Source organism: Schistocerca nitens, chromosome 1 (assembly GCF_023898315.1).
Source record: "Schistocerca nitens isolate TAMUIC-IGC-003100 chromosome 1, iqSchNite1.1, whole genome shotgun sequence".
Classification (NCBI taxonomy): Eukaryota; Metazoa; Arthropoda; class Insecta; order Orthoptera; family Acrididae; genus Schistocerca; species Schistocerca nitens.
In genome coordinates, this window is record NC_064614.1 from 446296921 (window position 1) to 446324467 (window position 27547).

General features: G+C 43.3%; 1 non-coding gene across 1 annotated transcript; it reads right to left on the reverse strand.

Annotated features, from left to right (window-relative positions):
- Positions 1–18585: 18585 nt before the first annotated feature.
- Trnas-cga (transfer RNA serine (anticodon CGA)) lies at positions 18586–18658 on the reverse strand. Its single transcript has one exon. It is a non-coding gene; the product is annotated as a tRNA-Ser (tRNA).
- Between the last annotated feature and the right edge of the window lie 8889 nt (positions 18659–27547).

The window sequence follows — 27547 nt, forward strand, 5'->3', positions numbered from 1 at the left end:
TTGGCAGCTGTTCTCGATTCGAATTCTGGAATATTTACTTCGTCTTCTTTTGTGAAGGCATGTCGGAAGGCTCTCTTTAGTAACTCTGCTTTGGCAGCACTGTCTTCGACAGTATCTCCATTGCTATCGCGCAGAGAAGGCATTGATTGTTTCTTGCCGCTAACGTACTTCACATACGGCCAGAATCGCTTTGGATGTTCATACAGAATACAGTAAAACTTCCAGTGGAGTGCAGAATACCGTCCGATGCTCTTAGTGATGCGTAATACGGGCATTGGAAACCGACTTGCTTTTTAATTATTATGGTACTTCACACACAAATTTTCTGGGAGAACAACAGATAAATTATTTGGCTATGAATACTGAAAAATGCTCGTTGCATCCAATCCTGATTTTACTAATTATGTGAGCTGAAATGAATCTTCGTTGTCGCCATGTGCCTCACACCAACAGTGGAAAAAAAAAATCCTGTGCCTACTCCAAGATATAATCTTGATCGTCGGGACGTAAAACCATTATTTTCCTTCCTTCTTTAGATGACACAAAATAAAGCATGTATGAAACTGTTTTCTAAATTAGGAGCATCTGCAGGGTATATACTCGCAGCCCTCACTCTGCTCTGGTCGGGGTTGTTAGGCTCATCAGGTTTGCAAGACAGATAAAGACCTCAACTATAAACAGTGGTTAAGGGACGAGTTGGCTGTCTTGAGAAAATGCACAGTAAAGTCTCAACAAAGTCTCATAATAAGATAAGTACATCAATTGTGATTTTATATTCAGATATGTCGTTATTTTCATATATGTCTGGAGTAACGATGTATTTTAAAATCACAAATTCTGTCCAAAATTTTATTCTTAAAAATACGGAAATGGGTACTTAACGTTGTTTACTTGCAAACCGAATGTACGTAAAGTGGACTACCATTACTTTCATCTGTTTACCTGCTGGGCACGTTAACGAAACATTACCGTGGAAAAAAAAAACGAAATAAAAGGTGCGGATTGTTTCAGTTTATGACACTACGACTTGCATTACCATGTTTTTTACCTCAAAAAATAATCTATGATCTTAAAGATGATCCTTAACCCCTCTGCCGTTACAGTGTCACGTTGTTTGTTGTTGAAACTGAGGCCATAAGCGTACGACAGTGTCACGTAAATTCATGTAAACAATGATAGGAGTCTCAACACTGCTTACTTACTTAAAGAATTATTCACATTCAAATGATTAGCAACAACTTTTGAACAACATTTGCGTTCAGAAACATATTCAGGTGCATTACCTGAGTCGTAGTCATCCTCGGCGAAATTCTCACACGTTACTACTACTAAAAATGTAAATGCCATGTGGCTAGGGCCTCCCGTCGAGTAGACCGTTCACCTGATTCAAGTCTTTCGATTTGACGCCACATCGGCAACTTGTGTATCGATGGGGATGAAGTGATAATAAGGACAACACAACACCCAGTCCCTGAGCGGAGAAAATCTCCGACCCAGCCGGGAATCCAACCCGGGCAGTTAGGCATGACTTTCCATTGCGCTGACCACTCAGCTACTAGGGGCGGACTGCTACATCTAGCAGCGATGTTTTTGGCTCTTACCACTGTTTACGCGCACACATCGCGCCAGAGTCTCCATTAACGAGAATGTTAAGTTAGAGACGGACGTGCCGTTTCTCAGTTTATAGCGAAACTATCAACAATTATGAATAAAGCACATCACGTACAATATTTTACATGCAATAGCTCTGTTTCTTATCGAATGTCGCTTACGCTGTTTACAACAGATAGGGTAAAAGCCAGCAAAAAATGAAGGTGACTTTAGTGACTGTGAGACACAGTTTCAGAACTTGGTGAGCTAACATTTACAGCTCCCACGTAGTAGCCTGCACGACGTCACAGTTGACGGCTCTCACTAGCCACGTGCGGGGGTGCAGGGTGTGGATCTGACAGGATGGAAAGGGATGGAAGCTCAGAGTTTGTTCAGTCTTTCCCTCGTATCTCCCGTATATTTAACTTGTGCACAAAATTACATTTAATGTGCCGGAAATGCCTAAAGTTGAAATAAAAATAACTGTGAACTATATCAACAGAATGACGATGACCAACAGTTGACATAAACGCTTAACATCGCTTTAACGTAACTTCCACAAAGTTCCAATTCAGGGAAATACAGCATCTGAAAATATTTTTTTCAAAATTTGAGAAGTACGTATGTAATGCAATTGCTTTGTGGACTACAATAGCATAAAACACTTACAGCTTTGAGAATATCAAAATTTACACGATATAAAACCGAAGCGTTCGTTAACCAGTAACAGCATTTCACTCGGCACTATGACTATAAACGCAGTTCCACAGACTAAAGCTGAGCTAGCGCGTAAATGATGGAATGCTGGTTCTTCTTTCAGCCATTTCACCTTCTATCTGTTGACTCTCGAACCGCGTCGTATTTGCTGTGGGTAGTAGGTACGTTGAGACCATAGATGGATGCCTTTACCTGGCAGGAAGTTGCTCCACAGGGCTTCCATGACGCAAACCCTTCCACTTGGGCAAGAAACTCAAAAGTATGTTGCGTTAAACATAACTTGCAGTTTTCTAGAGTTCCTTGCCATTTTTCAGACTGTGAAAGAAGAAAGATTATAGATATAATTACAAGCTTTCGAAAAATATCGATTACGATCAATTAAATGAAGGAGCGGGACGACCAGCTTGCGCGATTGGCCAGGGGCTCAACGAAAAGAAAACTGAGTACATAACATTAGGTCTGCGAGAAGATTGGACCATCAATGGTGACAGAGAAGATTTACCACGAGCAACAAAATAGAAGTATATCGATTCTTCAACCTTTAGCAATGGCCACCTTACAGACGTGGTCAACGTAAGGACACAGGTAGCCTGGATGAAGTGGCGAACGACAACAGCAGTCACCTACGATCGTCCGATGAAGGATCATCAGAAATCCACTGGGTGGGCATCCTGCGTCGTCGCTCTCTATGGCATAGAGAATTTGCCAGCTACAAAGGCGGCAGAACGACAGCTGGGGGTCATCGAGACTGAGCTGCTTGGATGGATAGATGGCACCGTTCGAGTGGATCAAATTTCAAAAGTTGGTACCAGTAAACGTTTAGGGGCCGCACCGATCCAAAAGAAAATGCGAGCAAGAGGGCTGCTACGGTTTGGACATGTGCTGTGCGCAGAGAACGATACCATAGCAAAGGCAACCTACTCAGTGGAAGTCATGGAAAGTAACCCCAAGGGACCACCAACACAGCAATGGGCCCATTCTGAACAACGACCTAATGGCTGTAAATGTCCATCCAGATAAGGCCCACTGTTGAACGGAGCTGAGACAGCGAATTCACTAACAGACAGCCACCAGACAGACCAAACGCTAAAGAAGAAGAAGAAAATAACGGAGTGTATCAATCTTAATAGCAAAACAATAATAATAGCTCAAATGTAAGAGAGCATAATGCTAAGCTAAGTTGAAAGGTACTGTACTTGCTCATTTGTACAATTACAGAAAAGATAGGTTCTCATATTAGTGAAGTTCTTTTACCAGTGACGGTTCACCTTTCCATTTAAACGGAATGTTGCATCGTCGTTAAACACTAAGCGTGGAAGAAAACTGTCATCCTCGATCTACCCAAAAACGAAGTTAGACTACTCCACACGTTGTTGTTTGTCATTTTCACGAAGAGCTTACAGTGGCTGAATTTTGTATGGTTTCATGTGTGAACGTAGACGCAATACATGTCATACGGACATTTGAGGCACGTTGAGCTGTCGAGCTGCACGGCGAATGGATTTCTGCGACTCCTTGTGAAACTATGGCGAAGGTATTCGACCCTCGGGGACGGCCTGGCGATTTGCCTTCACACGATCAACCTCTTTCTCGGAACTGTTCATGCCATCGTCTACTGCTCTGTGCAATAGGAGGATTCACAGCGCATCTAGTACGACAGTCACGCTGAACAGCTGTTACTGACATGCACTGCGCAAAACGTAGAAGACAAAACGCTTTCTGTTGTCCCGACACCATTTTTACTAGAACTTAAGTAGGCGCACACTGTTGCTACCTAGCGGGAACCAATGTAAAACTCGAGAGTCTGCTCTTTCCAACAGTACTCTGTTCGCGTGTGAGGTGCCGGGGCTAGCAGTGTGTTTAACACTAAATTCTTCTAGAATCTTCATATATAAAGGATGCCCTAAGCCCCCCTATTCTAACTCCGACTTTTTGCTGTTGCACATGGATTAAAAAGAAACGCGAACTGACTGTAATCGACCCTGCAAGTGGAGTAGAAAAGAGTTTGGCACCTGCAATAATTTAATTTGATAAATAAGTTAAATAAAGGAAAGTTTCATTAACGTAGTGAGAAATGAAAGGGTTGCTCTACCGATTAACAGAATGAAAGTTCTGTCCAAACTAACAATATGATTTATTATAACTCAAAATAGTAAACAAAAACACATGAAACATTTACAATACATCAAATTGGCTCAAATTGGATACTCAAATAAATGCTGTGAAGGTGAAGTTGTCCCTAAACTAGATTGTGACATTTATGACGACGTGGTATGTGGAGCCAATTCCTTGCAACTCAAGTCTTAAGAGAGACACACAGCCAACTCAGCATTAATTGCTGCTACATTAGTGAGAACTCAGACAATGAACACCCAAGACAGATCAAAGTTAGAAAAGACAAACAGGCGCGCTCTGCTGAGCTCGGATTATCACCTAGCAAAATTGCCTGCTTTGCTGGTGCTGCGGACGTACATTACCAAGCTGTCTTCTTAACTGCCGGCCGCAGTGGCCGTGCGGTTCTAGGCACTGCAGTCTGGAACCGCGAGACCGCTACGGTCGCAGGTTCGAATCCTGCCACAGGCATGGATGTGTGTGATGTCCTTAGGTTAGTTAAGTTTAACTAGTTCTAAGTTCTAGGGGACTAATGACCTCAGAAGTTGATTACCATAGTGCTCAGAGCCATTTGAATTTCTCTTCTTAACTGCACGGACACGATCTGGCATACCGCAGGCGATGGCTGGTTGCTTCGACGTCCCGCCGTGGTGATGATAATGTCGCGAGTATAGCCTGAAACAAATTATCCTGGCCTGGTTGTTCCACACTAAAGATTTCCTAGCAATACAAATGCGCCTCTGAGGGAGACGAAGAAGGCTCACTGATGGTACAGTGGTTGATTTTAACAAGCGAAGTCACACAGTAACTCCAATACGGCCAACTTTAGCCAAAACTGCTCAAGACAGACAACATAGGCCTCTTGTATGCAAAACGCTCAATTGCCAACTGTAATCGGAAAGTTATGTTGAAGTCAAAACTTCAGCAACTTCGCCAAACAGTTACAATTAAATAAAAGTATATTAGACAGCCAACGGAAGGCAGGCTGTCCAGAGCAGCGAGAGCTCAGTCTTGTAACCTACTCCGACCGAAAGGCGAGAGCCTACCTCCACAAGAGCACCCGTACAAACCGAACACAGAACATTCCCGCCCCCACGACAGTGGCCGTGGTTAACCATTCCAATCAGCAACTCGAAAACCGGCGGAAAATTCCACTCTATTGCCGGAGCACTACCATTCCACCAATGGAGATTCTTGGCGCCAATTTCTGCGCCGATTTTGCTACGTCACGGAGCTATGCATTGAGCAAGCCAATCACAGTTACGATTTTGCAGAAATCGCGGGAATTTTCCCGCCAAAACTGCCTGGGTACACAAGTCATTCCCACGCCTCGCTGGTAGCCCGCCAGAAAGTGTTTTCGCTACGTTTCTGCGAAGTAACGGAACCTCTAGCCCAGCCGCTACTTCAGGCCCCTGCGGGCGTGTCTTTTGACAATGTCGGCGTCTGGAAAGCATTCACTCGACTCCCTCACACCCGTCGGCTTACCCTTTCAAGATCAGCAGAGCCCGCCTGTCACCGGACCACCTGGGTGACGAGAGACGCTGCGTGGGAATAGCAACTTTTCCCCGCATGCAATTAGAGAGGAAAATCGTAAGATAGAAATATGAGAGGGGGCTCATGCCACCTCTCACGCGCACATACCTCAAATAACATAGTAGTGATGATTTTTTTAAAAAATAGGATGATTCTTTTTTGTACACCATGTACTTAGGGAACGTCTTGTGGTGGAATCTCATACACCAAAAATGCTTGCCCTCTAACTCATGCGTATTCTGGGATGACAACATAATAAAATCTCTGTCTCAAATTTCAAAAATCTAGAAAAGCCCACACATAACCGCTCCGCAGGCTTCATGTCTTCTAATATGGTCTTAACCACGTCACCTTCAACCACTTGCAATCCCAGCACTAGCACCTCAGTGCGGACCTCATAAAAAAAAGAAACGTTGTACATTCAGCAGGTTAACGGATAAAGAAGGTGACGAACAATTGCATATAAAATGCACAATTCATTAGCATGAAATTCAAACCATAGCATGAAATTCAAACCATAACACAAATTCAACCTGCTCAGTAGAGAACTCGTTAATCCGTTGTAGTAGATGGAAACTGGGGTTTGGCAACCTAACAATGCATTACAGGAGATAACGTTTACTGGTGCTTCAGTTTCCTGCTCACTTTCCTGTTGGCGCGGATTATCGCCTACACCGTCCTTCTCACTTACACTGGTTAGGTCATCTAACGCGAGAAGATTCAATTCTACCCAGAACTCCATAAACTGACTAATTAAGCTATCAACTGCAGCACCTTTGCCGGGCTTCAGGGATGCCTGCTTCAAATCTACAAGGTGATTCACCCAATGTGTGGCATACGATTGAATCCTACACACCTGTTTGCGAGTAGGCTGACTGTCCCGTAAGAAGTTCTCATTTTCCTGCAGTCCTGCCAGCGCCTCTGAACCAGCATTGAGCACGGCTACTGCCTCACCGCTGGAGCCGAGGCTGAGATCCAAGGCTTTCCCCATAGCACCGTGCAAACGAGCAGCCAATTCAGGCACAGCACCTTCGCCCGTTAGCTGCCTAATTCATAACTCGTACAATAGGTGGTCTTCCTTGAGGTAGCCTATTCCTGGGCACGGCCTGGTTTCCATGCTGACGATTGCTACCTGAAAAGCAATACATTATTAACCAAATACAGCTTAAAGTTAACACGAGTAAGCTTGTATCTGAGAACGCTGTTGCAGGAAGGGAAAGGGTGGCCACTCTCCCCAACTGGCTCTTTCCAGAGAAAGGAAAACAATCATACTCTGGGTTGCTAGCTGACAAACAGGAATTTGAGTGGGAAGATTTGGGATCAGATCACCCTACAGCGAGGGCTGGGGTCCCCACATAACTGCTTCAGTATTCATCATTTTTAGTACATAACCTGCCTTTATTAAAGTCAAACGAGTTTTAACAAACAATTAACAATAAAACGGACTGACAAGACTGTCTAAAACTAACTTTTAAACAGCTGCCACTAATTATACGTCACCAGACATTACCTATATACTGTAACATGAGTAATCGTTAGATTTATGTATAGTGCATATAAGTTCTCTGCTGACGTTGTACACTAGTGTATCTGCATAGTCAAGATCTTTGGTTGTGTAAATCTGTAATAATTATGTTAATTATATTGGCGATTTAAGAGATTGCATTGTAACTGTACCTCTAGTTTTATATGTAATACTCTGTGGATGTAATAATTTGTAAAATTATTGTACTGAGTAACAGCGATAAAAGATGTCAAATTGATTCCATATTTTTAGATCTCCAGAGGGCTTTTGGTAACTTTCCTCACAAGCGACTTATAATCAAAGTGCGCTCCTGTAGGGTGTCGCCTCATTTGTGCGACTAGATCCATAAGTTCCCGCCAGAACGGCTACAGTTCGTAGTAACTGACACAAGGTTATCGAGTAAAACGGAAACGGTATCAGGCGTTCCGCAAGGGAGTGTTACAGGCCCTCTAATCTACGTAAACGACCTAACAGACAATCTGAGCAGCCCTCTTAGATATGTGTCAATTGACTCTAAAAAAGGGAATGTGTGAAGTCATCCACATGAGTAGTAAACTAAATCCGCTAAATTTCGGTTACATGATAAATCACTCGAATCTAAAGGCTGCAGATTCATCTAAATACTTAGGGATTACAATAACGAATAACTTAAATTAGAAAGATCACATAGATAATGTCGTGGGGAAAGCAAAGCAAAGGCTGCGATTTATTGACAGAATTATTAGAAAACGCAACAGGTCCACTACAGAGACTGCTAACACCACGCTTGACCGCCATCTTCTGGAGTATAGCTGTGCGGTGTGGTATCTGCATCACATAGGATTGACGGAGGACATCGAGGGAGTTTAAGGGGATACGGAATCACCTATCCCCGCAATGTTAATATATGCCTACTATAGGGAACATTTTCTCACAAACTACTGGAGACAGAGAGGTAAAAATTTTACTGTATGTGCATTCATATGTTACAACAATACTGAAACAACAGTTTATTGTCAAAGTATTTTCTTACAGAGATATTGTACATTTATTTTTAAGTAAATTTTTTCCATCGCTTTTTACTAGACTATCACCCCTAAGTCTTTTGTAAATCAAGTAATTAAAAAATCGTTGTTTCAGTATGTAATAGGGACCTATGTCACTACGTCATAAAAATTTCAGACTTCTAGGTTGACCAGTACCTGAGATAATGTTCCTAGATGAAGTAAAAAGTAAACTTACGGGAAACGGAGAAAGAAGATTAAAACATTCCTGATCCGTAGCTAATACCCCCTTCACAGTCTTCATAATCATCTTCAAGTCTTCTTTTGGCACCCCTCTGCACCTGTCTTGCTTTTTTCACTAATGTCTTGATTATATTATCAGCATGCCTTAGTCTGTGCTGATCTAAAAAGAACATAGCACGTACCGTACGGGAACCAACACACATACCCAACTTTTGAAGGACCTGGCATTTAGTTATATTTCCAACATTGAAGGTTGCCACAGCATCATACACACCAAAATGTAGTGTATTAATTCCGACAAACACTGTTTTTGGGAGACGATGCCATATCACACTATTCAAGCACTCGTTGGGGTTCTGCGTTTTTCCGTGAAGACATTTCATCAGAAGACTTCTGTCAGCCAGATCTCTGAAAATGGGCTTTATTTCTGCCATGATGGCTGATGGTAGACTGTGGTGGTGAATGTATTTCTCTCCTGTTGTTAGTCCCCTATTGTATTTACACCAGCTGTTTTCACCTTTGGGGCACAAACCATGTTGTGGATGCTCATCCGTGGATGCGGTGTGGAAATATAAAGCCCATATAGCTCTCCTCATTTCTTCAAGATTGCCTGTATTTTGACTGATTGCAAGGCCATAGCAGTTCTGAATGTGGTCTATTATGGAATCAGTCAATCTTCCTCTGCCATCCAAGGTTTTCCCATCATCTAGTTTTTTCCCTTTCATAACTGATTTTAACCTTCTCAGCCTGGCACCCATTCTCTTCTGCACATGTCCTATACATTCAAGTTTGCTTATATTTACACTGTTCCCATATGGTTTGCTTTCCAAAACTTCTTTGAATGCTTTAGAGTCACCATCTCCCAGATATTTGACATAGCGAACATTATACCACTGTGAAGAGCGCAATACCCGATCTCACAAATATATAAAAATAAAATAGTTATAATTGTAGTAGAGCTATGTATGATACGTCATTTTAAAGAGGAAACATGGCAGAATATAATACGCCAATAAAAAAAAAATTCGATTTTTTAACCCAAAATCCGATTCCGTATCCCCTTAAAGAAGGGCAGCTCGTTTCGTATTATAACGAAATAAGGGAGAGAGTCTCCAGAGTATGGTATATGAATTGAGGTGGCAGCCATTCAAATAAAAGGCGTTTCTCGTTGCGGCAGGATCTCGTCATGAAATTTCAATCACCAACTTTCTCCTCCATTTGCAACAATATTCTGTTGGCGCCCACCTATACAGGGAGAAATAACCATCATGACAAAATAAGAGGAATCAGAGCCCGCACAGAAAGATTTAAGTGCTCGTTTTTCCCTAGCACCGCCGAGAGTGAAACGGTTGAGATATGTCTTGAAGATGGTTCGATGAACCCTCTGCCAGGCACTTAACTGTGAATTGTAGAGTAACCGTGTAGATGTAGATTATAATCCCTGAACAACTTCCAAAACTTTGTCGGTGGAGTGAGGGTCCACTATTTCTAAGGGTAAAGAAAGGAACAGTTGTTCGGTAAGTGCAGCTACACTTACAAGGTGAGTCAAGAAACTAATTCCGTTTGGTGATAAAACAAAAGGAGTACAGATGCAGAGAAACTCATTACTGAAGAGAACTAACCAAAAAAAAGCTTTTCTATATAGCTCCCAACGTTTCGTATGTACTGGCAATAGTGGGACACAAGTTTTGTACGCCTTCCCCACAGAACGTTCAAATGGTTCAAATGGCTCTGAGCACTATGGGACTTAACTGCTGAGGTCATCAGTCCCCTAGAACTTAGAACTACTTAAACCTAACTAACCTAAGGACATCACACACAGAACTTGCCGCCTGTGTTGTCAACTACGTGGTAACTTTCTTGAGGACTTGTTTGATGTTGAATTTTTGAGCACCAAGGAGCGTTTTAGGTGCAAAAAGGGTTGAAATTCTCTAGGGGCTAAGTCAGGGCTATACGGAGAGTGCTCAGACTAGTTCCAGCCAGGGTGCAGTAGGAGTTATCGTGTGTTTGGTCGCAGTGTGATGTCCGACATTGTCGTGAATTAAAACAAAACCGTTTGTGAGCAGTCCTCGGCGCCTATTCTGTATTGCGCGATGCGGCTTCATGAACATCTCACAGTAAATATTTCCAGTGATTGTTTCACCCTGCGCTAAAAAATACACAAATGGAATACCGTGTCTGTCGCAAAAGACTGTGCACATGACTTTTCGACATGTCGAGGTTTGCTGGGCAGATGTGTCGTTAGGGAGACGGAGTATGCCTCCACTCCACTGATTTTCGTTTCTAGTGGAGGATTTAGTAAACAACCTAGGTCTCATTCTGGGTCACTAACTTGCTTAGAAAAGCATCACCATGTCTGTTGAAACGTGTCATAAAGTGAACTTCATAGCCGAGACACTGTTTTTGTGTTGCGCTGTAAGAAAATTCAGTTTTTGAAAAACAGTTTCAGTTAGCGCAAAGTTCCCAGAAACATTGGACACTGTAAACTTACGGCTTTCTTTTACGAGTCCTTCGACTGCACGAACCTCTTCTTCACTAAGTAAACGTGAATGATAATTTTTTTCGTCATTGTGCACTTCAAGACGTCCTTTATTCAAATGCCGGAACTGTATTCTTGCCTTTGAATCACTCATCGCATTTATTCCGAAAACCTCGCAGATCTGTGAGTGAATCTTGAATGCTTTAGTCTTCTTAGCGTTCAGAAAACGAATTACAGTTCTAATCTCACAAGCAGCTGGGTTTTGCAGTCAACTTTGCACACTCGTCACAAGAACTGTACAACATAAACAACAGAGGGAGGACTGGCCATGGTGTCACTTTTTCTGCTTGACTCATAGCAGCTAATGTGCACGCGCCGAAGAAAGATTGTAGCGCTGTCGCGGAAAGAATTCGAGCCGCGTTCAATAAGTAATGCCACAGATTGTTTCCTCGGCCAGTCTCGGTTGAAAAAAAATGCGGAATTTACTGTGGGACACCGTGGAATATTCCCGCTTCAGCCCCTATAGTTTCATGAAGTTGCGGTAGGCGGTGGCGCTATACGTAACCTTCAAAATGGCATCTCTAACGGAGGTGCGTTCCAAGCAAAAAATTGCCATCGAGTTTCTTTTGGCGGAAAACCACAGTATCGCAGAATTCATAGGGGCTTGTAGAATGTCTTCGAAGACCTTGTAGTGAACAAAAGCTTCATCGCAACAAGGTCGCACAAACCTGTTCTATCTCCCACAAGCTGGCCGGCCGCACACAGCTATAACTGACGCAATACTGCAACGTGCGGACACTCTCATTCGCGGTGATCGACGGATCAAATCAAACATTTCGCAGTTGAGCGGGACATCTCTGTTGGTAGTGCTGACGCGCTCGTCCACCAGTTCGGGTACTCAAAGGTGTGTGCCTGCTGGATTCCTCTCAGCCTACCAGACGACCAGGAAGAGCAACGAAAGACCATCTGTAGGCAATTTCTTCCGCGTTGAAAGGCTGATGGTGACATGAAACAAAACGGCACCGATGGAATGGGGCCAAACCAGTTCTCCTTTGAAGAAATCATTTAAAGCCACCCCTCAGCTAGTAAAGTCATGGCGATGGTTTTCTGGGCCTCTGAAGGGGTTATTTTGTTTCGTGTATTCAATCATGGTGCAACGACCATCTCGAAAGTGTATTGCGCTACCCTCAGTAAACTGAAGAAACGACTCCAGAGTGTCCGTCGCCAGAAATTTACAAAGAACTTTTCCTTCTCCATGATAACTCAAGATTCACAAAAGTCGGCGCACCTGTGAGGAGCTCACAAAACTTCATTGGATTATTCTTCCGATGTCCCTCTGTTTGGTCCAGTGAATGATGGGGATGTTGGGGAAATTATTGATGCAGCAAGACATTGGTTCCGGCGTCGACGAATGGAGAGTAGAGATGGGGGATCCGCTCTTGAACTAATTCATAGAGTTGAATCTTTCAAAGGAGTGAACAATCAGTGATTCAGAAAAAAAGAACGGTAGCTCCAAACGTTTCCCACGGCAGAGAGAGAGAGAGAGAGAGAGAGAGAGAGAGAGAGACGGAGCATATCAGCAGCGCCTCTGCTGGTCAGAGCACAGTGCACGCCACACAACACAGCCAGCGCCGGCCTCTGCCCTGCTTCTACCTTGGCTGCCTGCATTGTGCAGTGCCCCATTGGATTTTGTGTTTCACATATGCCCTGCCGTCTCTGTGCGTCGTCTGCCGTGTGCAGTGTCTGGCGCAGCTTAACTTCGCATCGCACTCTGTCGGCGATCGTTTCAGTCGCACGTCCTGCCCTCTGGGCAGTTGATGCGAGCAACAGGACAGAGAGCCACCTAGCGGATAACATAGGAACTACTTGCAAAAACCTGCTCGCAAGGGAACGGACGATTTGTCTCGGAGCGGGTGAGTTCACCGCTCCCCCCACCCTCGGAACTCGCCCGCTCAACGCTCACCCCACCGTTCTCGACTCTAGCCAGAGCGTTGAGCAAAGCGACTCAGGTGTCACTCTGGTCTCTGCGGTCTCAGCTCATGCAGTAATACAGCTCGCGGCTCGACCTGCTCGACTCAGCGCCTCTGCATCGGAGTTCGTCCCCACTGGATATTGTTCTTCGTAGTAATACCGCTATGTATATTACATTATTATGTTATGTATACATCAATCGTTTTTATTTTATTTTTATTTGTTTAAACTGATTAGATTAGGTTCCTGATGACTCCTCTTACCATAGGATTTTTATTATGGACACTCGAATTTACGCTTTAATTACGAGCGAACCGATAAACGTATCGCAAAATGTGATACACCAATATTTTCCTTGTTTTATTCTGCGTAAGGCTATATGCAGCACTTTCGTTTTACAGTCAAATTTATATTTTTTTTTCTTATTCTGGTACGGATTTTGCGATTTTAGGCGTCTTCAGAAGGAAACGTTCACTTTAAAAATATATGGCTTGCGATGTATTTGTATGAGGTTAATGAAATTTTAATACATTATAGCCAAATATATTGTTAATGTAAATCTCAAGTTACAACATTTTCCGATCACCCAAAAAACCACGATAGTGCAAAATACATCAATAATCAAAAACTTTGTCATATCGTGGAAATTTCAATAAACAATACAAAATTCTTACTCATTATCTGTGTTACTTCAAAATAGGATCAAATAAGATCAAAATACAGGTATAGTACTGGGATAAACCAAGTTTAAAAGGCAATGTGCCTTCCATTTATTTTCTATTGTAAATGAGTGGTGAGTCATGAAAAAGAGCTAATTCATTTCAGGGAGTGAACAGTTCTGATCCAATCTCTGAAAAGAACAGTTTTGCCCATCTCTAATGGAGAGGCGCCATACGGGTATACAGGCCCTCCCAGTAAGGCGGCATAAGGCAGTGGCATTGAATGGAGATTATGTTTAAAAATAGGATTTCGTAGCAACAAGAGTTGGGATTAGCATCGTATATTGGACTCCCGAATACAGGCAATGAAACCAACTTATCATACAAATGGATCTGTGGAGCTATCTCTTATAATTTTTGCATATCAGCTGATCATGTGCTAGTCTTTAGGTGGTCCAGCGACACGTTATGAGGGTTATAGCTCTAGCTACAGCTGCTGAGTGCAACAGGAGTGCGCCTCGATGGGACGGCGGCACGCGCGTTTCCGGTCGCTAGCGCCGTGTGTGCGCGCGTGTGTTTGAGCGCGCGCGCGGTCGCGTCCACTCGTGGTGACAAATTGCCGCGCCCGCTGGCGGCCCGGCCTGCTGCGCTGTTGATTTTATGGCAGAGTGAGTGTCGCGTCACTCGGGACCGCTGCTAACAGCCGAGCACACTTGTCGCCCGACACGTTATTGCCCATCTTCTGCGTCTCTGTTTCATGCACAGGCCGCGCCCACGCACTCTGTGTGTTTACTGAGCATCGGAGGCCGGTCGCAAAACAACAACCGCTGTTATAAAAAAAGAAACACACAGCGCTTACTGCGATCTTGTGAGAGACTTTCCGATGGAGTAATCGCTTCCGGATTGAGGCCGGCTGCCGTGAATCTTGTAGTTCGCTGAAAGTATGACGCATCATTTACGGGCCGCGCCTGTGTGCTCGTCAAGTGGCTATTATGTTTGCCAGTGCCAATATATGGGAGCCAGAGGTCGTTCTCCAGCCTGGAGGTGAGGGGCTAGTCTTACTCTAGTCTTCTTCTGGTGGTTCTCCCGGCACATCTTCGCTGGTGATTAGCGCTCGACTCGAAGCGGGACTGAAGACAGTTCTAGTCCAATCAATCAGTTTCCAGGCCAAAAACATGTCTGTAGACGACCCGGAGAGTGATGGGATACCAAACTGACTGTCGCTCTCCAGAGGAGCCGGAGTGTACTTGGCTGACTGAAATGCCTGTGACTTCCCGTGATGACAATTGCTCAAAAATGGTTCAAATGGCTCTAAGCACTATGGGATTTAACATCTGAGGTCATCAGTCCCCTAGACTTAGAACTAGTTAAACCTGCCTAACCTAAGAACAGCACACACATCCATGCCCGAGGCAGGATTCGAACCTGCGGCCGTAGCAGCAGCGTGGTTCTGGACTGAAGCGCCTAGAACCGCTACGCCACAGCGGCCGGCGATGACAATTGCGCTCCAGGGTTGGAATACTTGTGCCAAGAGACATTTACTGCGGAGTCTGGAGCTCTTGCTGGGTTAAGCGGCTTATTGCAGGTACCATACATGCGCGGTAACAATCTGTTCCGTGTATGGCAACGCAGCACGGCGTGCTGTAGTCTACTGCACGTGTCGCTAGGGATTAATTATGATACACGCTCTAAGACTAAAAAATGAAACGCATCACGAAGGAATTATCGGAATGGGACGGATATCGGTAGATGTGAGGCATATGTACAGACAAAGAAATGATTACAATTTCATAAAAATTGAATGATTTATTAAAGAGAGAGAGAGAGCTTCAGAAATAGAAGAAGTCTTAATAACACATTGATCCACTTCCGGCCCTTATGTAACCATGTATTCGGCTTGCCATTGATTGACAAAGTTGTTGGATGTCCCGTGAGGAATACCGTGCCAAATTATGTCTAATTGAGTAGAGATTCTGTGACACTTACTACCAAGGTAATGTTTGGGAAGCGCGAAAAATGAAACGCATCACGAAGGAATTATCGGAATGGGACGGATATCGGTAGATGTGAGGCATATGTACAGACAAAGAAATGATTACAATTTCATAAAAATTGAATGATTTATTAAAGAGAGAGAGAGAGAGCTCCAGAAATAGAACAAGTCTTAATAACACATTGATCCACTTCTGGCCCTTATGTAACCATGTATTCGGCTTGCCATTGATTGACAAAGTTGTTGGATGTCCCGTGAGGAATACCGTGCCAAATTATGTCTAATTGAGTAGAGATTCTGTGACACTTATTACCAAGGTAATGTTTGGGAAGCGCGAAAAATGAAACGCATCACGAAGGAATTATCGGAATGGGACGGATATCGGTAGATGTGAGGCATATGTACAGACAAAGAAATGATTACAATTTCATAAAAATTGAATGATTTATTAAAGAGAGAGAGAGAGAGCTCCAGAAATAGAACAAGTCTTAATAACACATTGATCCACTTCTGGCCCTTATGTAACCATGTATTCGGCTTGCCATTGATTGACAAAGTTGTTGGATGTCCCCTGAGGAATACCGTGCCAAATTATATCTAATTGAGTAGAGATTCTGTGGCACTTCTGACCAAGGTAATGTTTGGGAAGCGCGAAGACAAACAGTAGAAACTCTCACCCTCTGCACAGGCGGGAATTAACATGCTGAAACGTAAGGCCAGGATGACTTGCCATGAATGGTAACAAAACAGGGTGTACTCCTAGAATACCATTGGCGTAGCGCTTTGCTCATAGGTGCATCTGATGAGAACCAAAGGCGCCCTGCTATGAAATGAAATCGTATGCCACACCGCTACTTCTGGTTGTTGGGATGCACGGCACTTGACAGTCAGGCTGGTGGTATCTTACGACTGACTAGGGCGTCTCCCGACACATATGCGCTGTCGATTGGCTCTCAACACAAAGCGGAACTAAACACAGTTCTACTCCAGTCAATGACATTCCAGGCCGAAAACGTGTCTGGAGAAATCTCGGACAGTGATGGGATACCAAACTGACTTTCGCCCTCCTTACTGCCCAGGAACCACGAGTAATAGTCTGGGGTGCCATTTCTTTCATAGCAGGACCCCTTTGCTTGTCACCCGCGGCACCCTTGCAGCACAGCGGTAAGTCGACGAGATTCTACACCCGTCTTACTGCTATTCATGGGATGCCATGCTGTGCTTACATTTCCCCAATGTCATTCCTGCCCGCATGCGGCGACAGTTCCTGCTGCTTGTCTTCGCGCTTGCTAAACTCTACCTTGACCGGCAAGGCCTCCAGGTCTCTCCCCAATTCAGATCGCTTGGAGCAGAGCTATCCAACCAGCTAAGGAATAACTGCTCGCTAGGGCCAGAGGTGGACCAACGCGTTACTGACTTGCTCAACTTGTAAAGCTCTTTCTCTTGAGTAGATTATCCAATTTTTCTAAAATTCTAATTATTTGTTTATCTGTACATGTGCATTACATCTACCGATTTCCATCCTATTCACATGATTCCTGCATGGCACGTCATTTTTTGTCTTACAATGAAGACCAAATCATGCGGAACAACTTTCGTAACAGACAGAATTTTCGCTCACATTTCCCGGCGACGTTAGGCGTCCTTTTGTGTTTATTACGCCCTGAGATGCGAGCGTGCTACGAATTTTGAGTTGCCTATAATCCAGTCATCTGCTCCGCACGAAACGGGATGGGTCCAGCAAAACTGAAGTTCCTGATTCGTTCCTAAAATTCGTTCTCCGCTTAGAGGAGCACAGTTGTGGAGCGGTTTGCACGTCGCCAAATCGAGGAGTCGACCAACAAACCCTCTGTGATGTACGATGCACGTTTTTCGTGATTTCTGTGGCAGATTAATGTTGCAGAGCCTTTACTGATAGTTGGTACTGATCAATGAGGTGGTTCTACTAGAGTGGAAAGTTCCGAAATCGTTCGCATGTGTGTTCCCGCGCTCTGTCGCAGCTACTGACTCAATCATTCACCTGTTTCAAGTTTCTGTCCCTGTCTGGTAGACGTTGTTCCCTGTCTGGGAGGAAACGCAGGGAGACAGAGAGTGGATCCATTATCGAGCCTGAGGTGTCGTTTAACGAACGAAGCGGACTTGGCGACGGTTGTTAGACGACAGTAAATTATCTTCTGCTCCAATGAAAACTTGAAGAATGCAGTTCTTGTACAGTCTTGGTCATTTAGTGCCCCACAGCTGATTCATATTAGGATTAGCAAAAACGATCGCTACTGTGTTTAATTAATGTTTTCCTTTTTGACTTGAGCCTGAAGTACTGTGTTGTAAATAACGGAGATGATAGAAACCGCACGGTGACGGTGAAGTGATTAAACAGCCAGTCTGCTGGTTGGATCTGAGACTCACTGGAAACTAGCTATATTCCTGCAGTGCACTGATTAGTACGTACTATGGGAACAGTGATTATTGTAACACTGCCTGGCTAGTCAACGCGACGGTGGCGGCTCTCATTTATATGACAGTTTAGTGCGAAAAGTAGTCCGGGTTCCGGGTTGGCCGACAGAAGTTTCTGGGACGACAAACGAGAAGGAGCTCTACTTTTTGTACAAGCAATTGGATTAGTAAATGAGGCACTGGAAGCAACATAAATGACAACGGCCGAAGTAGAGAAGATATAAAATGCAAACTGTCAGTAGAAAAAAAAAAGAAAAAAACAGAAACTTGTTACCACCAAATATAAACTAAGATCTAGAATGAAATTTTCACTCTACAGCGGAGTGTGCCGGACCGAGACTCGAACTCGGGACCTTTGCCTTTCGCGGGCAAGTGCTCTACCGACTGAGCTACCCCGGCACGACTCCCGCCCCGTCCTCACAGCTTTACTTCTACCAGTACCTCGTCTCCTACCTTCCAAACTTTACAGAAGCTCTCCTGCGAACCTTGCAGAACTAGCACTCTTGAAAGAAAGGATATTGCGGTGACATGGCTTAGCCACAGCCTGGGGGATGTTTCTAGAATGAAAATTTCACTCTACAGCGGAGTGTGCGCTGATATGAAACTTCCTGGCATATTAAAACTATGTGCCGGACCGAGACTCGAACTCGGGACCTTTGCCTTTCGCGGGCTGAGCTACCCAAGCACGACTCACGCCCCATCCTCACAGCTTTACTTCTGCCAGTACCTGGTCTCCTACCTTCCAAACTTTACAGAAGCTCTCCTGCACTTGCCGGCGAAAGGCAAAGGTCCCGAATTCGAGTCTCGGTCCGGCACACAGTTTTAATCTGCCAGGAAGTTTCATAAACTAAGACGTTAAGACGTCTTTTCTGAAGGTGTCTGCTTGGAGTGTAGCCATGAACGAAAGTGAGGCATGAACGATGAACATTTGAAGCAAAAAAAGGATAAAAATCTTCATAAATAAATCGTACAGTCTGTGATCTGCCATTACATATTACAAATTGGAACCTTCATAAACCGCTTTCTAAAATTAGCAGAAAAAGAAAGAATGTAACTGAGTATTTCGATGTGGTGAGGAGCAATATAGCACTTTTATTAATCCATCACAGACCACATCACGTTATATCAGGTAAGATTAGCGTGGAGAGCTCGTCAAAGCAGCCTTTAGACTAAAGACCACAACAACACCAAGGTTGTTTATTAGGTAGCTTTTCTTAACAAACGCATTGTTATCCAGGTGTCAGACATTATGTTGTGGTTTTTTCTCTTGTCAGTTCGGTATCGCCGTTGCTCTTAATCAGCCGGCCGAAGTGGCCGTGCGGTTAAAGGCGCTGCAGTCTGGAACCGCAAGGCCGCTACGGTCGCAGGTTCGAATCCTGCCTCAGGCATGGATGTTTGTGATGTCCTTAGGTTAGTTAGGTTTAACTAGTTCTAAGTTCTAGGGGACTAATGACCTCAGCAGTTGAGTCCCATAGTGCTCAGAGCCATTTGAACCATTTTGCTCTTAATCTTTCCTCCCACACAATCACCATTTTACATTGCTTACCAACTAGCACTAGTAATGATAGTTGAAATTTTTTGTTGCCAATCTCCAATACAAGCGCCACAGTCGGCAGAACGTGGCAGCGGATGAGGCTCGCTCACCAAAGCGTTGAGCTGAGAAGCGGTCAGCGTAAGCTGACTCCACGTCCCCCACCAGCCTTAAGCCCGTTTCACACCAGAGACTTTGTGGTCAAAATAGACTACTAGAAGTGCGTACATCTTTCGTGCTTGCTTATAAATCAGCAACTGAACACGTCGGGAGCTAGTGCATGACGTCGGTAATCTACAGATTGTGCCGAGCGTGGAGATCTAAACTTCCGAGTATACTGGCACATTGCACATGCGCAGAATCAAAGGTCTATGGCGGCCTAAGCTACTATCGGAAGTTATAGCCTATTCCGGTCGAACTCACTCCTATTACAGAATAGGATTTTGTGCTTTCGTGTCTTCTTATGCTTTATTGTGTTGTTTGCTTCGTTTTCGTGGCAACGTTTTACAGGGAAAAATATCTGCACTACAAGAACGTAAATAGATAAGCGGGTTTAATGAAAATTATTTCAATAGCGAAAATGTCAAAATTATTGGACGAGAAAAATAATTTCTTAATTGTTTGGCAGTTAGGAAGAAAACAGGTTACAAAGGATAAAGCAAATAGGCGCTAATTACTACGTGCTGCATATTATCTGACTTATTTGCAAGTATATATTTCCTCTACCAAATAAATGCAAATCTTCTGAAATGTTTGGATGACACTTTTCCTATCCTTTCATTCATGAGGAGTGTCAACAATTTACCACACGACATTTGACAATAACTTTCACTATGACTTCTGTTTCCGTCATTAATAAACTCTACTGTCATTGCTTATTCCTAAATTTTGTTTCTGTATTTCTGTTTTTTCCGTAGAATGGCCAGAAGTGGTGAAAGAGTACAGGGTCTTCGTAAGATACACGCCCACCAAGCAGTAGCGCTCTTGGAATCCCCGAACCGCTACACAACAAACACAAGAACGTTTCGTGACGGTGAAAGTTATCTCTTTAAATTTTTTTCAGTAAAAGTGAATCTATTATGTTAATTGTGCTTTTAATGTTACATTGTATATTAGATGCTAAACTCCGGGTTTCTTGTTTTAAACAGTGTGTTTACCGGACCTTATAGCCGAGGGCATGCAGCTTTACTATATGGTTAAATGATGATGGCGTCGTCTTGGGTAAAATATTCCGGAGGTAAAATAATCCCCCATTCGGATCTCTGGGCGGGGACTACTCAAGAGGACGTCGTTATCAGGAGAAAGAAAACTGGCGTTCTACGGATCGGAGCGTGGAATGTCAGATCCCTTAATCGGGCATGTAGGTTAGAAAATTTAAAAAGGGAAATGGATAGTTTAAAGTTAGATATAGTGGGAATTAGTGAAGTTCGGTGACAAGAGGAACAAAACTTCTGGTCAGGTGAATACAGGGCTATAAATACAAAATCAAATAGGGGTAATGCAGGAGTAGGTTTAATAATGAATAGGAAAATAGAAATGCGGGTAAGCTACTACAAATAGCATAGTGAACGCATTATTGTGGCCAAGATAGATACGAAGCCCACGCCTACCACAGTAGTACAAGTTTATATGCCAACTAGCTCCGCAGATGACAAAGAGATTGATGAAATGTATGATGAGATAAAGGAAATTATTCAGATATTTGAGGGAGACGAAAATTTAATAGTCATGGGTGACTGGAATTCGGTAGTAGGAAAAGGGAGAGAAGGAAACGTGGTAGGTGAATATCGATTGGGGCTAAGAAATGAAAGAGGAAGCCGCCTGATAGAATTTTGCACAGAGCACAACTTAATCATAGCTAACACTTGGTTCAAGAATCATAAAAGAAGGTTGTATACATGGAAGAAGCCTGGAGATACTGACAGGTTTCAGAGGGATCGATTCCCGGCGGGGTCAGGGATTTTCTCTGCCTCGTGATGACTGGGTGTTGTGTGGTGTCCTTAGGCTAGTTAGGTTTAAGTAGTTCTAAGTTCTAGGGGACTGATAACCATAGCTGTTAAGTCCCATAGTGCTCAGAGCCAGGCTTCAGATATATTACATAATGGTAAGACAGAGATTTAGGAACCAGGTTTTAAATTGTAAGACATTTCCAAGGGGAAGATGGGGACTCTGATCACAACCTGTGTCATGGTGGCTGCAGTGTAACACGTGTTAAGTTCGGCTCGCGAAAGTTATTTGAATTCGAAGGTGTTCTCGCAGGTGGTGTTGTCTAGTACCAGTGGAAATCGTGTAAACAACAGTGTTCTGTGCAGTAGTGCTATTTTTTTCTGTGCTCCGCCAATATCTCCGAGAAAATGGTAAACAGAAGAGTCAACAGCAGCTCGTCCAGCAGCGGGGAAGCAGCAGGTGCGGTGGGCTCGCTCTTGGCGGAAGGTGAGGCCGCGGTTCCCGGTCTAGCGGAGCTGGTCCGCTCTGAGGTAAACGCTGCGCTTCGCGATAGAAACAATCTCGATCTGATAGCAGGCACTATATCAAATACTGTAACGGCAGCAGTATTGGCCAAAATGCGTGAAACTGTTGAGGCCAATACTGCCGAAATTACAGAACTAAAAAAGTCTGTGTCTGAATACGGGAAAAAGGCACGAGAGTTGGAAGTAAAACTATCTGCCGCAACAGACGAGCTAGAACAGTACCAAAGGCGAAATAGTCTACGACTGTTTGGAGTAGCAGAAAATAAGGAAGAAGACACAGACAACCTGCTTATACAGGTTTCGCGTGAAAAATTAGGCGTTGAAGTGACCAAGGCAGACATTGACAGGAGCCATCGGGTGGGACGAAAACTACCAGGTGCTACCAAACCTCGTCCAATAATAATTAAATTTGTCTCATACCGAAAAAGGGCAGAGATCTTTACCCAGAAGAAGAAGTTAGGAAGGACAGGGCTTACAATAAGGGAAGATCTGACACGCGAACGGCTAAAGATTTTAAACAGTGCAATATCCCATTTCGGTCTTCAGAATGTGTGGACTCAGGATGGCAGAGTAATCATTAAGACAGCAGCTGGAAAGAAGACAGTCACAAACATGACAGAACTGAATAGTATTAAGTGAAGCTACTCGAGCCAAAAGTGCAAACTTAAGACCATTTGCAAATTGTAACAGCCCTATACTCAGATATAGTCTTGTAATTGTATTACCTTTTTAATTATACCCATATTTGTACCTTCAAATAATTGTTTTTGTAACTGTATTAACGTTTTACTTTTTTTGTATCTGTAGCTCTAACCATTACTTAATTTTAGTTACTGCTAATACTTTTTCATTTTGTCAGTTTATTCTCTTCCATTCTGTAATAGTTCTATTGCAATTATTAGTCTCTCCTTTAGTTCATTAATCACCCATCTCTTCGGTTTAAGTTGTTCATAACAAAAATCACTATCAGTATCACTTTTGCAAATTGCAATCTTATTGTAGCTTCCTACGATAATCACTACCAGTATCACTTTAGTAAATTTCAATTTAATTCTAGCTTCCTACGATAATCTATTAATTATTAAGCTTACTTCTCTCTGCTGGCAGCATCGGCCTCTTAAATCACTCCCCTTTCCCTTACTTCCACCCTAAGCTGTTTCAAATACGCTAATTACATTTCTCCTCTTACGACATAGGATACACAGTGACACACAGCCGTCACTATTTTGGTCATATTCTCCTTGAACCGAATACCACTAATCCATTTTCCATACTCCCGCAACCTCAGGAAATCTCTCGCAGTCGCCTTTCTTTCGGCACTAGCGGAGTCACAAACAGGGCGCGCAAAATCTCGGACACCCCTGTGTTACGTCACTTGGCGGGAGAAGCGGCCAATGCCCCTCGCGGCAGGTAGTACCTAACAAAGGGACAAACCAGTCTGCCACCCTTCTCCAGGCTGCTCAGTGGAACGCGTGAGAGCTTTTAGCAGCTCACTGCAACATCCAGTCTCTATCTACACATTACGAAGAACTTAGCCTCCTCTTCAACCAACTAAACTACCACGTAATCCTCTTATCCGAAACGTGGTTGAAACCACACATATCCTCTGCATCCTCGGCGCGTATATACGAACAGATCTCAAAGCGAAAGTCTTACGTGCGTCAAATCCTGCTGAAGAAAAAGAGGGTGAATTCATGTTCATTGAAATAAATATACAAAGTCGGAAATTCTTGACTGTCGTCGTGTACAAGCCGCCAAAAATAAGCTCAGTGAGTTCCTTCCAGTCGGAATTACATTCACTTCAGTGTCAATACGAACATGTCATCGCAATGGGTGACTTGAACATAGACCTGCTAAGAGACACTCCCTCTGCAATAAACCTAAGAAGACTGTTTAGTTGCAATAGCATGAACATTCTTCCATTACAACCTACACACCATACGGCGCACAGTCGTACTCTAATAGACGTAATCGCAACGAAACAGACTGACAAAGCAAGAGATGTTGGTCAAACATCGGCCCCTGGCCTCTCAGCACATGATGTAATATTCCTGGCCTACTCTGTTCAGCCCCCAAGGATCAAATCGCGTTACATAACTTGTAGGAACATGAAACGTATTGACCTTGACGCTCTAACAGCCTATTGCTCAGAAATCTAATGGCAACAAACAATCAGAGAACCTACAATCGACGGCAAAATTAATGAACTTGGTGATAAACTCACTGTCCTCTATGACAAACATGCACCTGTGCGCACAATCCGTGTAAGAAAATCTCCTGCTCCATGGCTGACAGCTGAATTACGTCAAATGTTGACTAATAGGGATGCTGCCCACAGGCGTTTCAAGGCAGATCCGAAACCCGAGCGTTTCGAAGAATATAGAAAGCTACGGAACAGAGTGAAACAATGCATTCGCAGTGCTAAAATCAGGCACGCTCGCTCCCTTGTATGCAGCGATCTGACGCCCACGACTCTATGGAAGAATCTCCGTAGCTTGGGGGTCGAAAAGGAAAAATCGGAAACTACTTTTCATGTGTCAGCTAACGAATTAAATGAATTCTTCTCTGCGCCTCTGAATACCTGCACGGCTAATAAATACTGTCCTCAAGAATCCCCAAACAGGATAACTAACAACGATACCTTCCATCTAAAACATGTAACAACAAATACGGCAAGAAAAGCAATAATGAGAATCTCTTCTGATGCAATAGGCAACGACAGTATCGGTATAACCATGATTAAGAATGTTGCCGATATCTTAGTACCTGTCTTAACTGACATATTTAATTTTTCCCTCGTGAACGGAATATACCCCACTGCATGGAAAAGAAGCATAATTCGACCCATCCCTAAGATCGAAAACCCGCAACTGCCTAGTGATTACCGACCAATTTAGCATACTGCCTGTTGTTTCCAAAGCACTTGAATATATTGTTCATGACCAAATCACTGAACACTTGCATGAATTCAGCCTATTTGACAAATTTCAATCCGGTTTCCGTAAACACCAGAGCACAAACACTGCTCTAATTAAAGTAACTGATGACCTGAAATATGCCATCGACAATCGAAAGGCAACAATATTGACGCTACTGGACTTCAGCAAAGCTTTTGACACTGTTAACTTTGACATATTGCTCAGAAAAATGCAACAGCTTAATTTCTCTGATAGTGCAATGAGATGGTTTGAAAGCTACTTAAAAGACAGACAGCAATTTGTTGTCTGCGTAAATGAAAAATCTTCCTGGAAACATATTTCCTTGGGAGTGCCACAAGGATCAGTCTTAGGACCACCTTTGTTTTCTTTATATTTCAACGATATTTCGTCGGTTCTGTCCTCCTGTAAATATCATTTCTATGCCGACGACCTCCAGCTCTACCTAAGCGTCAGACCTGAAGATGTAAACACTGCAATCGCTCAGATGAATGATGATCTGTCTTCAGTAGTGACATGGGCGAAAAACCTGGGGCTTAAACTAAATGCAAAAAAGACGCAAATAATCTTAATAGCTCATCAGAAATTAATAAGTTCAGATTTCCGCGTACGGCTACCTCCTACTCTGTTCGACAGTACTCCAGTACCATATCAGAAAACAGTTAAGAACTTGGGTGTAACTTTGGATGAGCATCTCAACTGGGCGGAGAATACAGTCGCAGTGTGCCGAAAGACGTCTGCTTGTCTCTATGCTCTCAAAAAGTTTCGGAACATATTTCCACAGGACTTGAAACGCCAACTCGTGCAAGCACTCGTTCTACCGAACCTCCACTATTGTGATGTGATTCAACAAGGCATGAGTAGTGAAAACAAAAGACGGCTAGAACTAACCATGAATGTCTGTGTGCGTTACACCTGCAACATTCGCCGATATGATCATGTTAGTGCTTCATACTCCGAGCTAGGGTGGCTGCGGCCGGACAAATTGCGTGACTACCACACTCTATGTCTACTTCACCGACTCCTCGTCCCGCAAGCACCCCAGTACCTTGCTTCAGAGATTAAAAACCTGTCATGCCATCATAATCGAAAAACGAGGTCACTCTTATTTGGTATCCTAACTGTGCCCACTCACAAAACAAAAACTTTTGCAAACTCCTTCTCAGTTGCCGCTGTCCGCCTCTGGATCAAACTGCCCCTTACCTTGCGCAAAATTCAATCTCCTGCTGCTTTTAAGAAGAAGTTGAAGCATTTCCTACTATCATCCTCATAAAGTTCTCCACAAAATTAATGTACAAGGCCAATCCTCTCATCTGTCAAATAGCAAAGCTAGCGTCTCATATCTTGCTCCTGAGATGCCTTCCTCTTCATCTATCTCTATTAGCCACGCAATCTTCTTTTCCTTTATATTTCCTTAATTATGTTTCATCATGTCTCTCTATTCTTCTCCTCCCTTCACCATGAGTCTCCCTCATACTCCCTGCTGCTAGCACTCCTATCTTAAATCCGTCTCTTCAATAATGTCTAATTATAACAGTACTTATGATCTACGAATATAAACTCTATATGTATGTATTTTTCCAGGTGTACCATTCTAATTGTTTGTTTCACTTTTTGTGCTAGATGTAGTTTAACATGCCTACTAAAATATATGAATGTAAATTAAGTAGAATGCCTGGTTAGATGTAAGAGAGGGCCTGATGGCCCTAATCTTGCCAGGTTAAATAAATAAATAAATAAATAAATATTAGTTATGAATTGTAGATTAAAACTGAAGAAACTGCAAAAAGGTGGGAATTTAAGGAGATGGGACCTGGATAAACTGAAAGAACCAGAGGTTGTAGAGACCTTCAGGGAGAGTATTAGGGAACGATTGACAAGAATGGTGGAAAGAAAAACAGAAGAAGGATAATGGATGGCTTTGAGAGACGAAATAGTGATGGTAGCAGAGCATCAAGTAGGTAAAAAGACGAGGGTTAATAGAAATCCTTGGGTAACAGAATTTAATTGATGATAGGAGAAAATATAAAAATGCAGTAAATGAAGCAGGCAAAAAGGAATACAAACATCTCAAAAATGAGACCGACAGGAAGTGCAAAATGGCTAAGCAGGGATGGCTAGAGGACAAATGTAAGGATGTAGAAGCTTATCTCACTAGTGGTAAGACACATTACTGCCTACAGGAAAATAAAAGAGGCCTTTGGAGAAAAGAGAACCACTTGCATGAATATCAAGAGCTCATATGGAAACCCAGTTCTAAGCAAAGGAGGGAAAGCAGAAAGGTGGAAGGAATATATAGAGGGTCTATACAAGGGCGATGTTCTTAAGGACAATATTATAGAAATGGAAG